Source organism: Buteo buteo, chromosome 13 (genome assembly GCF_964188355.1).
Source record: "Buteo buteo chromosome 13, bButBut1.hap1.1, whole genome shotgun sequence".
Lineage (NCBI taxonomy): Eukaryota > Metazoa > Chordata > Aves > Accipitriformes > Accipitridae > Buteo > Buteo buteo.
Window position 1 is genome coordinate 2,148,230 of NC_134183.1, and position 15,106 is coordinate 2,163,335.

The window sequence follows — 15,106 nt, forward strand, 5'->3', positions numbered from 1 at the left end:
AGCTATTTTCCTTAGTGGTTGAAAAAGAAGCTTGCCTTCCTGCAACTGCCGGATCCTGATGGAGAAACCTCTTTCTTCCTCCTCCTCTCCTGAGAAACATCCATCTCTTGCATCCTGGTTCTCTCGCAGCATGTGTTTTGTCTCTGAACTTTTGCCTCTGTTTTCCATGTGTTCCAGTGACTTCCCACGCTGGACTGTCACCCTTTGGGGACAGGCTGGAGCATGTGATAGAGAGGGGTTTTCTGGGCAGCCCTTGAGCTGCATCCCCACGTGCTTAAAAAGTCTGCCCTGGTGCGGCTGAAGGAGTGCTGCCAGGCTTGGGTATGTGCAAATCGCAGACCAGGCACTCCAAACCACGGAGTTTTAAAGAAAAAAAAACCCCAAATAACCCAATAATGTATTTTGAGGTTCTTTCTGTTTAACTTCTGGGTTTTAAGCTCAAATTTGAGCTGCTTTGTTTTCTGTGCAGTTGGGAGGTCTGGGAGCCTTTCTGCAGAAGAAAAAAGTAAAATACCCACCTATTTGTGCAAGTCCTGCAGTGGCAGTTTGAGCAATGCTGGGGTGAGGGCAGTGCTGCCAGGGCTCTGGCGAGTGATTCCAGGGAAGGAAAAGTGAGAGACCAGCTTTCTCATCGTCTTTTTTGAGTTGAGCCACATCTTGTTTGGAAAGCGCTGTGGTGGAGCAACTGCCATGCCCCAGTGCAAGCCTGACTTCCCAGACCACTGAGGTTTTGCATTTCTGCTTTAAAAATGCTCATTTTAATGTCCTCCTAAGGGGTAGCACCCTTATCCCACCCTTCCCCTTGAGTGCCAGAAGGTGGGAAATGTCCTCCCCTCTTGGTGGGAAGGTAGCTGGTGCTGGAGCATCCCTGGGGTGCAGGTTGGGTCTGGAAAGCTGCTCCATGCCAGTGCCTGGGGAGATGTACGTGGGACCTAACCCAGTTTCAAGCAAGGTGTTTCTGCTGATGCAGCCACCATGTGCTTTAATTGTGGGTTATTAAGAAGCGCTTTTATTTTAAGAAACTGGCCCCTCGTTACAGTGCAAGTCCCCAAACCCTTTTTCCTACAAAAGGGGCGTTGTGCCTCTTACCTTTCGGCAGCATGCGCTTTAATTTCAGCTCGCAGCCCTCGCTGTGTAATCTAGAGGCGGGGGGGAGCTTTCAGAGCGCTCTCACTCAATAACTCAGCCCAGCCTACAGCACTAGTGAGGTATTTTACACTCTGCCAAGGCAGATAATTAATCATTCCTGAAGAATGAAGAAATGTTTCTGGACTTCCCCCCCCCCTTCCTTTTTAAAGAAAAACAGGGATTTTGAAAACTTGATGCCCCTCTGATAGGATGGAAGAAGGGGTTTGGGATGGGAAGTGCAAAGGTTGGCTGGTTCGTTGGGGAAAGCAATAGCGGGGTGCGATGGGCCAAGCTGGGGGACGGGTGCTTCTTGGTGTCCATCCGACGGTTGCTGTGGTGTGTGCACAAGGTGAAGGGGCTGCTGAGTCCTGAGGCTGGGATGTGAGGTCCCCCCCATCACTCCTGGCTGACAGAGGAGCCCACGGGACTGCTTGGTTTCCTTCATTGCTGTGTTGATGCTGATGCTCTTGGTGGCTTCCAACCTGGTTGCCCAGGGAGCATCTCTTTCACCTGTGGATGCCTTCCTTATAGTTCTGTGGCTAATTGTTTACCTTTTTTTGGCAGTCATTAAATTAAGCAAGGGTGTGTTAAAAAAACAAAGCAACCAACCTGAAAAGAATCTTAAACATGGTGCAGAGCTCACCAGTTGGATGGGGGAGTTGCTTTTAAAGCAAACTGTTCAGCAAGGTGCATTATCAAGTAAAGATTTCTTTTTACCATTCCCTTCAGTCCCTCTTTCTTCCATTTCTAGTTCTGGTCTGGACTTCAGAGAGAAGGAAGCTGTTGTCTCCTGTCTTTTGGGAGGGCTGATTGGATTTGCACTTAGGTCTTGTAGGCAGGGGACTGTTGGGTCAGCACACAGGTGCTTACTGAAATAGTACAACTGGGTCTTAATGTCCCTTGTCTCCTCTTTCCACAGACCATAGCAATGGGAAAACCATCAGACGGTTCTGCTGAACAGTATCTGAAATGTATGGTCTATAATAAGAGTAAAAAAAGACTTGGCTATCAATGTTGTGTGTGGGGGCTTTTCCCCTCTGTAGGGAAAATAAAGGGAGTGTTAGCACCAGGCTGGACAGGCCATGGCAGACCCTGAGCACAAGGGGATGGGTACGTACGTGGCTGTGGGAGCTGGCACGTGCTGCCTTGAGTAGGCTGTTGCTCGTGACCTTCCCCACCAGCTCTTCCTTGGGAAAGGAGCCTGGGAGATGCAATGGATATGGGGCAGGAAAGGCAATGGTGTGACACACAGCACTGACTGGGCTTTGCATTACCATTTAATGTAGGTATGTCTTTGGCTCTTGGCTTTGTAGTAAGTCTCTTCGCAGTTTGTGAGTAGTACTGAAGATCACTTCTCCTTTGAGCAGCCAATTATACAAAGTACCTTAAATTGCTGATCAAGAGATACGTAGGCGCAGGAAAAAATATGCATAGTAGAGCAATTTCTGTAGGAAGTAGTTCTGGATGGAGCTGTGAATCAGACCTTGTTGCTCCAAGCCCCTGTGGATCCCATGGCCTTTTGAGAATGGAGTGTGGGACTGAAAGAGTTAATGTCTCAACATTGCGGTGGCGCAAATTCTGCTTAACGACTAACTCTGCATGACAAGGAACTCTGCCTAGCAAGGAACCCCAGGTGAAAAGCAGCCCATCAGCACCAGGAGGGGGAGGATGTGCCGGAGGGTGCGCAGCTCCCGGCTCTGATGTGCTGAGCCGGGCAGCTCACCCTGCAGGGGAGGGGCAGTTACTCCCCAAACGACCCCCAAGTCCCAAAGGCTCACAAACTGCTGCTGACACCTAATTAGCCGAACGCCTGCCCGAAGGAGGGGTGGGGATGATAAAAGGACACAAAGCGAAGCCCCAGGTGCCCAAACCCACTGGAACCGGACCCCTCGGCTGACTGGACCAACCCCGGCCCCAGGACTGGTGAAATCTTTCTCTTCTCTCTCTTTCCCTTTTCCTTTTCCATAATCCCTACACCTCATCCCTTTAGGCATAAACCATTGATCAAATCTGGGACTAAGAGTGGATCCAGCTGCCCCTGGGCTCCTCTCTGAGAAAGAGTCTAGAAAGCAAGGGGGTCTGCTCTGAACCTTGGGACTCAACGGGACGGCTTGCCTTACTGTCTTCCCTCAACTGATTCCCAGATATGCAAGGCCTGTAGTAGATGCTTGGTGATGCATGGTTAGCATGTTACACAGTTTACTGACGTAGTTTCATGCCAACTTTTGTGGTGAGCATACCAATTTTTGTGGTGAGCGTGCCAATTCTTGTTGTGAGCAAATGAAAGTTGGGTTTTGTGAGTTAAAGGATCCCTGGTGTCATTTCACCTTAATCCTGACCTGGGAAACAGCAAACCTGAGTTGTCCTGAGAGACTGGGATGTGACATGGAATATGTGTTAGCTTGCAGTAGGCTGAATCACACGCAGTTGTGTTTTTTCTACTGCTTTTCCATGGCAGCTTGAGAGGGACATGGCATTCTTCACCTGCTTTTCCATGACAGCTTGAGAGGGACATGGCATTCTTCACCTGCTTTACTACTGCTGCTGCTAGGGCCACCTAGTAGAGATGTGGCTGATTTTCAGGCTCTTACTTGGTAAAAACTGATGCGAAGCTTTATTAGCAAAGCTTGGTGAAGTGTCTCCAGTTCCAGAAGTTTTCAAGGCATGATACAGAAAAAACCCCCCAAACCAGATGGGAATCAGCTGGCAAAGGGAAGCCCCAGGCAGGCAAGGAAACCAGTATGTGCAGTTCTTCCCCACTGCTGTCCAAAGGGGAGCAGGATGGAAAAGGGGATGGTGGTATTTGCCACCAGTGCTCTCAGGTTGCCCATCTCAGGGATTTAGAGATGTTGTGGGTCGGAGTCTTCCAGTGGCCCTCTTGTCTTTTGTGTGTTGTCCCCTGTGCCTGGCAATGTGTCTTGGAGCTCACTTCAGTAATGCAAGGTGATGCTGATGGCCCTCGTCAAAGGGATTGCTCTCGGCTTTCCAAGGTTGATTCAGAGGAACTTGAATTCAGGGCAATGAGGGAAAGCCCCCTTGGAAAAGCTACCTGCCAGGTTGTCAGCAATTTGTGTCTCCAGCATCGCCATCCAATTGGGAGCTGGAAACACACGTCAGCTCCGCTGAGAGCAAGCCAGCCCTTTGTTCATGTGTCTCCTTGAAATGATATTGTGGTTTACTTAATTAAAAACACAGAGCATTATTGTGGGAATGACAATGAATTAAAAAGATTAAATCTGGGAAAAGACCTATCTGGCCATCTAATCCAGCCCAAGTCTGCTGTTCTCTGAGGTATCCTTCTTCCGTACAGTTTGAGGCGCCTCAGGTGATGTGTTTGCTCCTTGTTCCCCAAGGAGATCTTTCTGTGGTCTATTAGAGAGCTGTTTGTAGAAATGAGCAGGCTGTTTTCATCTGCAGCCTGCTGCTTGATTATTCTCCCAGCTGTGTTTCCACCCAGCACTGGGTTTACTGTGAAGCCTGGCCAGCCCTGGCAGAGAAGGCTCAGCTCCTCCTTGCTTAGACCTTGCTGTTGAGTTGATGTGGGCAAGGAAGATGCCCTTGGTTAATCTGAAAGTGGGGTGCTTCCTCCTCCCTTCACAGCTGCTTTTTTTTCTGAAGCTTCATACTAGCAGATTCTTGGGTTGAACTGGATAGTGTCTGCTGGCAGGCCAAGCAGCTCTTCCTGCGTACAAAGGTGGGCTGCAGGATGCCTCTGCTTCCTGCTGGGCAGTTAAAATTTGCATTTTGGGACATCCTGCTTTAGCTTTTTGACTATTGCCAACTTCAGTCCAGAGGTTCTGGAGCAGAAAATGTGGCTTTAGGCTTGGTGGCATTCTGGTGGAGCATCTGAGAACTGAGAAGCAGCAGGAGAAAATCCTCAAAACAGCCTTTCCCCACTATGCCTGAGATAGAGCTTCCCAATGTACATCTGCCTAAACTAACACTGAGTCAGTCTGTGTTCTTTTTGTGGCTGTCACTACAGGCTCCCTTCTCCGCCTTCTTCCCATCATGATCCCTTTGGAAACAGCTCCATCCCCAGCTGCAGGGCTCTGTGCTGCAGTGAGCTTGGCCAGGGAGGACCTTGCATAGTTGTGCTACCAGGGCTCTGCTCCCAGCAGGGCCCTTTCCACTCTGGTTTTGGAGGGAATGTTAGTCTCTTCAATATCTTGGGCTGACTGGAATGCTTTTGGGGAAAACCTGCCTCTTCTTCCTCTGTGCATCAGTATGGAAAAGTGAACTTTTGAGTGCTGAGGGTGGTGGAAAAGGGAGATCAGCTGTTTCTGGGAAAGAGAGAAGCATCTAATTAATTCAGAGGACAGAAGCTCTGCTGTGGTGTCCCTGCCCCCCTATAACCTAGGGCTAGATCAAGTCAAGGAGCCATAAACCGCAAGGAGGAGGATGTTGGTGGGGTGGATGGGGGTTTTGGAGAATGATGCAGGTGCTGGTGGGAAAACGCTTCACCTCCGCATCCTGGATCGGAGTTGGTGGGATATGCAACGGCCACCGTGGCAACAGAGCGGTGGGAAGGGTCCCACCACGCTCCACGAAGCCAAATGACCCCAGGTCTGCAGCAGGAATTTTGCCCGCAGCTAAATGCTGGGGATGTGCAAATAGGGGCAGCTGCTGCTGAGGGCGAAGCTGCCGAGGGAGGTCCTGTGCTGTGACAAAGAAAACACCAGCATCGACGTTTCCACTGCCCCAGGCTCCTGTTTGACCTTGGGCAAGTTGCATTGTCTCTCTGGCCGCATCCTGGAAGGCTGCGTGTTGAGGTGGGTCCTGCCAGGATGTCTGGGTGTGGGAAATGTACCTCCCCATGCTCCGCATGCCAATGCTGCAGCTTGTTAATGCGTTGTTAAATATGGACTATTTGCTGTGCCTTGTCCCTCTGTGACCTGGGGTAGGAGGGGGCTGGCTGCTTTGCCAGGTGGTCTTAGCAAAATTAGGATTTTTTCCCTTTTGGAAGAGCCTTTCTCCCTGCCTGTGTCTCTTTGGTGGGTGTCTGTGTGTCACCCCATGTCAGGAACTGGCAAAACACAAATCATTACCTGGATTACAAACAGAGGTTTGCACTTTGAAACATGACACAAATCCCGTGGTGGTTTTCTGCACACCAGGGAGTGAACGTTAGCTCTGATGTAGGAAATCAAAACCTTGGGAGCTTCCTACTGAAAATGTGCCCTTTGCAAATAACGTGGCTGCTTGTGCTCGAGGGGTGCTTGCTTGGCTGCAGGAGCAAACACGGCTTCCCCACAAAGTTCTCCAACTCCATGTGTTTTAATATATATATGATGGGCATATAAAACCGATGCAATTTCTTTCTAAAGGAGATCTCTTGGAGTCTTTGATTTACCTTCGAATGTCAGCCCTTTGGGGTGTGTTCTAGTCACCCAGAAAAAAAATCGTCCTGGCAGCCTGTTGCTACAGAAATGTCATTTAAAAAAAAAAAAAAAACCCAAACAACTGAAGTTGAGGTTATTGTTTATTCTCATGGCTCCAGGAGCTGAGGCTTTAAGAAGAGCTGCTAGTTTTCGACAACCTTCTATTAGTCATGGGAACTGGCAGTTCTGAAATTAATATTTGCAGGCCCTCCCCTCCCTACCCCTGGTCTCTTGTTAATGCAAAGAAAACTCTCACCTCCAGCCTGACTTCCAAGTATGTGATTGAGAACATGTGAATCCACAATGATTGAACTGTGAGTGACCTCCGGGGAGTAAGTGGGTTAATCAAAGCTGGGCTCTTCCCCACACTTCAGTCGCTAAAGCTCCTGCATTTCCTCCTGATGGCTGATAAGGAGGGATTGAATTTATGAAAGAGGTGAAGATGTTTGGATAAGCTACAGTACCAAAGCAAGCCTGCCTGACAAGTCGGGGCCTGAAGGAAGCCCATGGAGTTGGAAGGGGTTTGGTGGGTTGTTTTTTTTCCCAGGCCCCTTCCCCCAGCTGGGACTGTGTCCGTGGGGATCCATCCGGAGATGTGGCCGCAGCTCTGCAGTTGCAAACCCTGGTACCCTGGCTGAAACGATCTGCTCCGAGTCGGGGCTGTGGACAGTAAATGGCATTTGTTGTTGTCCCGGCAAAGCCGGTGTCGCTGCTAAATGTGTTGCTCCTATAGCAGAGGTGCTGCTGTACTGGTGTGATGGGGACTCGTGCCGTGAGACCCGGGGGATTTCTATGGGGACACTGGCACACGGTGGCCTCACAGAAATGTGTCCTAGCTCTTCTTCACCCCCAGCTCCAAGAGGTGCAGGGCTTTGAGACAGGCTTGGCCAGCTTGGTACTGTCCTGTTGGCTGCAGGCAGCCCCTGGGCAGAGAGCACTGGGGCATCTGTGACTTTCTTTCTATACCCAGGTCCTAAATCAAAAATGTGGGTTCACGTTATTGAGCACCACATTTGGTTGTTTCCCTGTTCTTTTGCTGTGCCAGAAAGGCCAACACCTGTGTCTTGGAGATCGTTATCTCTGTGTATTTTTAGACATGCCTTATCAATGCTGAAAGAAGGTGAATCATGTTTGGGAAAGGGAGCTGCTTCCCTTCCAAATGTGTTTTGGAAAACAGACCTGAGCTCCAGGGGGAGGAGAAGGAAAGCAGCAGTGGGGAATGACCCATCATGGGAAGATGGCATCTCTCTGGCTGCCTGCAGGGTGTTGCGGGGAGGATGGCCTGTCTGCCTTGGTTCATGGCTCTTTGCTGGGACACGGTGGCTTCTCGTGGGGCACCAAGCTACCTGGTTCCTGCCGTGGGAAAGGAGGTGACAGCTCGAAGGGTTTTCCCAAAGTTTAAACCAGTGGTTCCCCTCCCCAGTCCTAGACCAGTGGCCAGTATGATGGTGGACCCATGGCACTCCCGTGATGGTGGAGTGCTCAGAGAGGCACTGGCATGCTGTGGCTCTGCGGCTGGGCTCCTGTCTGTGATGCTGTGTGCCAGAGGCTGGCCAGGATCTGCTGAGCCCCTCCTGTAGCCTTGCTCACGGTCACAGTGCCTTGGCTGTCCTCCTGGAGCCCCCTGAAGAGGAGTTCTCCACTTGGGTGCAGAGCCATGGAGTGATGAAGCCACCAGTATTCCTCTTCTGGGAGGACTTGGCTTTGTGCTGCTCTCAGGGCTGCCCTTCTTCCTCCTGAAGGGCACTGCTACAGCTGGAGACCCCGGGTGCTGCTGCCCGTGACCCCAACCAGGCAGCTCTGAGTTGCCATGAAGGCTTTTTGCCTTCAGGAGGCTTGCAGGTGGGGTGAAGAAGGTTAAACCTTTGGAGCTCTGGGCATGAGCGTTGTCCCCTCCTTTGATATCCCCCACCTCCGCAGGAAAAGAAAGTAATTCGGGTTGATGTCTCCATTAAAAAGCTGCAGCAGTAAAGCGGTTGTTTGTGCTGAGAGGGGAATGCCCACAGGTAATTTATCTTGACATTTATAGAAAGCATAAGGGTTTACTCATTCATAAAATGAAGGAACAGGGTGTTTTTCTGCATTGGCTGGGCTCTGGAGCTGCTCGAACATTATTGTAGCTGATCGTAATCGTTTCCGGACGTGCCCCAATATGCCTACGGGGGGTTGCATGGGAACAGTAACAATGTGGGACGGGAGAGCAAACCTGTTGGACAGGAATGGGCCCGACTGGAGCTAACAAATCCTCTTCCTCCCCGGGCTTTTCGGAATGGCAGGCGAGGGTGAGAGCCAAGGGGAGGACCTGCTGGTGGCTGGCACTGGGGAGCTGGCGTGCACTGGGCTCTCGGCTTGTTTTAACTGGAGGGAGTCCTTGTGCTGGGGCTCTCTGTGCTCTGTAGCTCTGAGGGATGGTGAGGAATGCTTTGTTTTCAGAACAAGCTGGTTTTTTTGGAAATGTTTTTTTTTCGTTGCTCAAGCATGGATAGAGAAAGCTGCTCTGTGCAGGATGGAGCAGAAGTGGAGGGTCTGGCTCCAGCCTTGGAGCAGAGAGAGCAACTAGATGCATCTCGAGATTTCTTCTTGTGATGGTGGTTGTCTGTTTGGGGAAGCTCTGTGGCTTCCTGCTGTGTGGACAGCAAACCTGTGTGTGTGGCTGGGTTGTGCAGGAGCAGCCAGGCTGGCTCTGTCAGTGCTTTGGAGGGGGGCAGGGGTTTGTGTGCAAACACACCGGTTTGCAGAGCTGCTTTTTTCTCTTCCTGATGGTGCATACACAGGCTGCACTGGCGAGCCTTATTTAGCAGGTCAGAAGATTGCAGAGGTGCTCTGGCCCATCTGTCTTTGCTGTTGAGATGCTCATACCTCTTCTTGGCAGAAAACCAGGTATGTTAGGTTATCATAAAGTCCGTGCTGACATTCTGGCTTTTTATGGCTGACCTTGTGGCTCAGGGCCGCTGGACAGCCATGGTATCAGAAATGTTACCATTGTTAATCCCCCTTTAATCCAACTTGCTGACAAGCCCCAGTCTCCCTCTTGCTAAATTAGCACTTGTGGCAAAACCATCTGTGAAGGATCAGCGGGGGAGATGCATGGGAGAAGACCTGGGAGTCTCCCTTTGGGGAGCAGGAGCGTTTGAGTTCCCAGGCTGCAATCCTCAGGAGCCGGCCCTTGGGTGACCATCCCTAGGACATAAAGCAGTGGGCTATGACAGGGAGAGCAAGATCTTCCCTGAAGATGCCTCCTTCATGTTTCTCAAGGCTGCAGGATGTTAAACAAATACACCAAGCTGCGGTAACTGTGACTCGTGTCTCGGCTGATGGGGAGAACGCAGCGCTGCGTTGCAAGCAGCGCATCACCCCACCTATGCTGCTGCAGCAGGGAGGTGCTGAGGACTGTGCAGCTTGGGGCATTGGCTGCCTGGCTCCCAAAACTCTATTCTTGGCTCTGAATGGGTTTTTCCCTCTCTGGTTGCTGCCAACAGTAAGTGCCCAACTTGGGACTGAACCTCAGTGTTGGGCATCTGGTGCTTATCGATCCACCGTAGCCACTAGCCTGGAAATTGTAGAGCTTGGGAAAATGTGGTAATGCTCGCCTTGGACAAGAAGCTGAGGGAGAAGCTTTAGCTGCAGGACAGCCGTGTTTCAGCCAGGTGCTGCTGGCATCTTGCAGCGGGGCAGACAAAAACCGATCACCCAAACCTGCCCCGTGAACCGGAGGAGAGCGGACTCGCCTGTGCCTTGCTGGCCAGGCAGGGCTGGCCTGCCCGTGTGTTTGATAAACAGTGGGACTAAGGAGGAGAAACCTGCCTGGAGTTGTCTTAAGGTGATAAAATTCCTGTGCTGCTTGAGCGCGCCGATTAGCGCGGCTCTGTGTGAGATGATGCTGGCTTTGGCTCTGGGTCTCTCCCTCCCCTCAGCGTGTTTCCTCTGAGCACCTCAGCAGCTTTCTGGCTGCGCACCCCCTCTATCTGCCTTCATCGCCATCGGGATGCGCCACATCCCCCCATGGGAAGAGCCTCCAAGTGCCACCTTTCTGTCCCCCCAGGGTGGGTGAAGAGGGGGAACAGGGCTGGCTTGCCCCCCCCTGCACCCGTCCTCTGCGCCTGGCCAGGTTTTCCTCCCATCTCTTGGGAGCGGCTGAGCCCCAGTTTTGGCAACAGCGTCTTGCGGGGAATGACGTGCCCGAGTGTTTGAGCAGGTGAGCCTGAGCAAGCGTGGGCCGTGACTCAGATGCACCCGGCTGCTGCCGGCACCCTGCCAGGGCCACCCCGGGGCTGCGGGAGGGGGGTGATCCCGGGCTGGGGGGGACGCAATGGGGTCCTGAGCCCTGGTGCGGGGTACGGTGCGTCTCATTGCATGGCTTTTTTAGGAGTTTGGCTTAATCTAGCTCTTGATTGAATGAAGTGCTTCATCACTGGCTTCGTTTGAGGTGGGTGAGTCACCCGTTGAGTCACGCTGTTCCCGTGCCAGATGGGGGACTGGAGAGGGGACGTTGCTTGCCCCCAGATATGACCGAGCTGCTGGGTCCCGAGCTTTCCTGACGCTGCTCTTGTGCAAATAGTCTCCTTCCTGAAGCGCTCCTAGCACTGACATCCATGCTGACTAGAACTGCATCTCTGCCCGCCCTCCCTCCTTTTTTCCCTCTTGATCTACTTTTTCAGCACTGACTTAGCCAGCAATAAATCCGAGCCCCAAAGCCTCGGTGCAGACCCTGCCCGCAGCCCCGCGGTGGCTGCTCTCGCCCTGTCGCTGGGACTTTTTGTCCCAGCTTTGACGCTTTGTCAAAAAGTCGCAGCTTGCGGGACTCGCTGCGGTGGCTGAGCATCTCGGCTTGTGTCGGGTGTCCAGCCTGGAAGGCTGACCGGGGATGCTCAAACCCTCAATCCCAGCTCAGGGTAAAAAAAAAAATAAATCTCAAAACAGTAAAAACAAAAAAAAAAAACCAAAAAAACCCCAAAAACAAATTTGACATTAACCCCTTGCCCAAAATCTCAACAGGCTGAAGCTCCTTTGCTGCAGGTGCACAGTAGGACCGTGCCGTTTGGGTGGGTTTGCCCCCCGCCCAGGGCTGCCCAGTCCCGTGGGGGCCCCTTTTGTTGGGTGACTGCAGGGAGGAAAGACCCCCCAAGACCCCCCCCAGGGGGCTGGGCCGTGGGACCAGTCCCGAGTGGGTGCCTTCCCCGTGGATGCCTCCGGGTGAAGGATGTTGCCGGGGGGGTCTCTCCCCACCGGGGTCACCCCTCGGTCTCGGTGAGGTTGGGGGGGGGTGTGGGTGTGATGCCATGACATCACCGCCTCAGCTGCCTATTGGCTGCCCGGCCGATGACGTCATAGCAGCCCCTCCTTTCGCTTTTTCCCGCCCCGCCGGGATGCAGCGTTCCCACGGCGACGCGCTGCGCGCTCCCTGCCCACGGCCACGCGTCCGCGCCCAGCGGGGCAGGGCGGGGGGAGACCCCGCTCTGGCACTTCTGAACGCTGCGGGGAGCGACTCGTGTGCCATGGGTTGTGACGCTTAAGAAGGGTTTACTTGTTTTAATTAAAAAAAAACCAAACAAAAACCCCAAAAAACTCGCGATGTGTTGACAACAAGCGCAGGATGGGAGGGATGCTCGCCTGGAAACTAAAACTCCCAGCCGATGCCTTAAGGAGCCTTTGAGGTCGGTGGGTGCTCAGTGTCTTCAGGGAGCCGAAAAAAGCTGCAGTCTCGTTTAGCAAGACTTAATCTTTTACCAGCCCAGAAAGAATACTTAAGGACGGGGCTGCTGTCTTGCTGGAAGGAAAAAGTTAAAAAGAAACTTTAAAGCATGACAAAAGAAATATTTTAAAAAAGAAACATTTTTAAAAAAGAAAACGCAGACTGGAGGTTTCAAGGGTGAGGTGGCTGGAAATGTCTTTTTTAAAAAGTGAGTTAAAAGCAGCTGGTCCCTCGGAAGCGGCGCTCTGGGAGCAGGGGCTGTGCCGCTGCCCTCCTCCAGCCCAGTGTCACCATCCCAGGATTGTCTGCTGCTGCCTGCACGCTATTTCCAAGGACAAAACAAAGCCCGTTACCCCAGAGTTCAACTTTGACCTTGCTGTGGCAGGATTAAAATCTCATGAAGACGGACAACTCGATTGCAAAGAGTTAATTCCCCCCCCTCCCTTCTCCTCCCCTCTTTTTTTTTTTTTTTTTTTTTTACTCCTTTTCTTTCCAACTGGCCTGGTTTGCTGCTGAGAAATTGGGAAAACAAACAGAAAATAGACCTCGGCCTTGTGGGTGCTGCTGTCTGGAGGATGACGCAGGCGACCCAGCACCGCTGCGGCCCGGGGAAGGATGCACAATCGGGGCTTTATCTTCTCCCTCTCATGTCTGTGGCTCTGTGCTTTGCTGTCGGGGTTTGTTTCTTGTTTTTGCAGCATCTCTCAAGAGGCTGGTTGTAAGGAGTCCCACGGGCTGCAGAGGGGCCGTTTGCTAGTGCAGGGAAGAAATGCATCGCTCGTGTGCTGCCGCGGCCTCCGAATCCTGTGGCTAGCTGGCATCACCAGCCGGTGGCCCTGAACTCCGGTTTTGCCCATGTGCTGGGGCACCTCGGTGTCCTCCAAAAAGGGCTGCACATTCAGCACCAACCGCTTCAGCGGGGACACATCCCTGTGCCTGCCCTGGCTCTGTTTCTATCTCCTGGTTGCAATTTTTGCTTGTTTCTTGTAGCAGGAGAGATGTTTTACCCACGTACAGGCAGCAGGGAGAGGGCTCGGGGTCCCTGTCCTGCTGTCAGTTGTGGGGACTGCTGTGGAAGCACCATTAATGCTCATTTTCTCAGGGGAGAGAGGTTTTTTCTTAATATAATCTAATACAGCTTTGTTCTCTTACTATCTTTTGTACTGAAATCTGGGTTTGGAAACAGTTTTGGTGAAAAGTTGAGGTTTGTAAGAGTTAGGGTTGCTTTGCCCTTTTTTATGAAAAAACCACCCCACCTCCCAAAACTTCAAGTGTCTTTAATGGTAGCCTTCTATGCATCCTCTGGTCTCTTTTCAAACTACAACTTTGTTCACAGTTTCCTCAGCTAATTTCCAGCCGAGCGCTGGTGCAGCTCGTGGAGTCGGAGTACCGATGAAATGCTAACGTCCTGGTGAGCTCAGACTTCGGCTCGGTATTGCAGCTCCCATTTCTGCTCCAGCTGCCCGCTGCGTTGCTGCTGGGCTGGTGGGACCAGCGGAGGGAGGAAGGTCGGAACAGAGGATGCTTTGAACACCTTTGCAAAGAAGCTGAGCGCCGGCTGGCTTTGGAGAGAAAGATGTCTCCTTACCCTAGGCAAAGTAACACCTAGTCAAATTTTTAAACGGAGTTTTAAGAGGCTGAAATAAGTGAAAGCCTGCTTTGATCTCCTAAAATCTTGTCCGTGCTATGAGGCAGCCACCTGTTAGCTCATAGATGGGGGGGAGAAAAAATGTACCTTTGCTGCTGGTGTGGTCTTACCCTTAAGCGAGAAGCTGAGGGTGCAGCTTTGCTTCTCGCGAGCCCTGGCTGCTGGCAGTACCCTCTTTTGCCACCCAGGCAAATGCATTTTTCATTTATTATATAATGGCTGAGTGTGACTGACATAGCTAGTCAGGAGTCAGAGCAAACCTTTAACTGAAAGGCTCTTCCAAGCCTGAAAGGGAGGGTGATGCAGCTGAACAGCTTCCCATCTCTTTGCCAGACTCGGGCTGGTCCCTGCCAAGAAGCAGCGATTTGGGGCTCGGGAGAGCGGGCAGGTGCCCGGGATGCCGTTTGCAGGGCTCGGGCGTAAATGAAAGCAGATGTCCCATCTCCAGGCAGGCCGGGAGCATCACCGGAGCCGCTCAGACTGGGCGTCTCGGAGGATGCTGTGAAGTTGGGGCCAGATGTACTTAGACGCCTAACTCCTATTGAAGTCAGTGGGATCTGGGCTTTGGAAGCAGAGGCTGTGCCAGACCGTGGACTGAAAGGCTCCTGACCCATTTCAGGCCAAGCTAAGGATTATTGTCTGCCTACAAGCAGGCTGCCAGGAGCCGTTTTGGACACGGCGCCTGTGCTCGCCCTCTCCTCGCGGGTGCTGCTGGGAGCCCGAGAGGCCTCTCGTTTGTGGTACCCGGGCCAAGAGCGTTGATGCGTCCTCCTGGGCTCCGAGTGTGGCTGAAACAGTCCCTGAGATTTAAGTAGGGCAGGCAGAGGGAGTATTTTACTCACTGTTTGTACCAACTGGGAAAGCAAGGCTTGTGCAAACCTGCGTTCACGGATGGTTGCACTGGAGCCGTGCATCGCGGCGCGGTGCCCTTGGTGACCCTCTCACCCGTGTTTTTTTTTTTTGCTTTCTTGCAATGAATGCGGAGGATGCTCAGGGACACAGGGGGGATGGCTCCAGCACTTCCATCTTGTGCGTGTCCTTCGTCTCCCACCCTGGCCTGGTGCCCCAGCTTGTCCTCCCCGGTGCAATGTGGAGGATGCTCGGAGGAGGAGCTGCTCCATGGGAAGGGGAAGAGTTGAGCCCTGTTGTTTCATGGCTGGCACGATTTGGAGCACGTGGCTTTCAGGGGAAGGGTAACTGCTGGGCGCCAACATGGGTGTGGAGGGTGTCGAGATGGTGCAACTGACCTCTGGGAAAGTA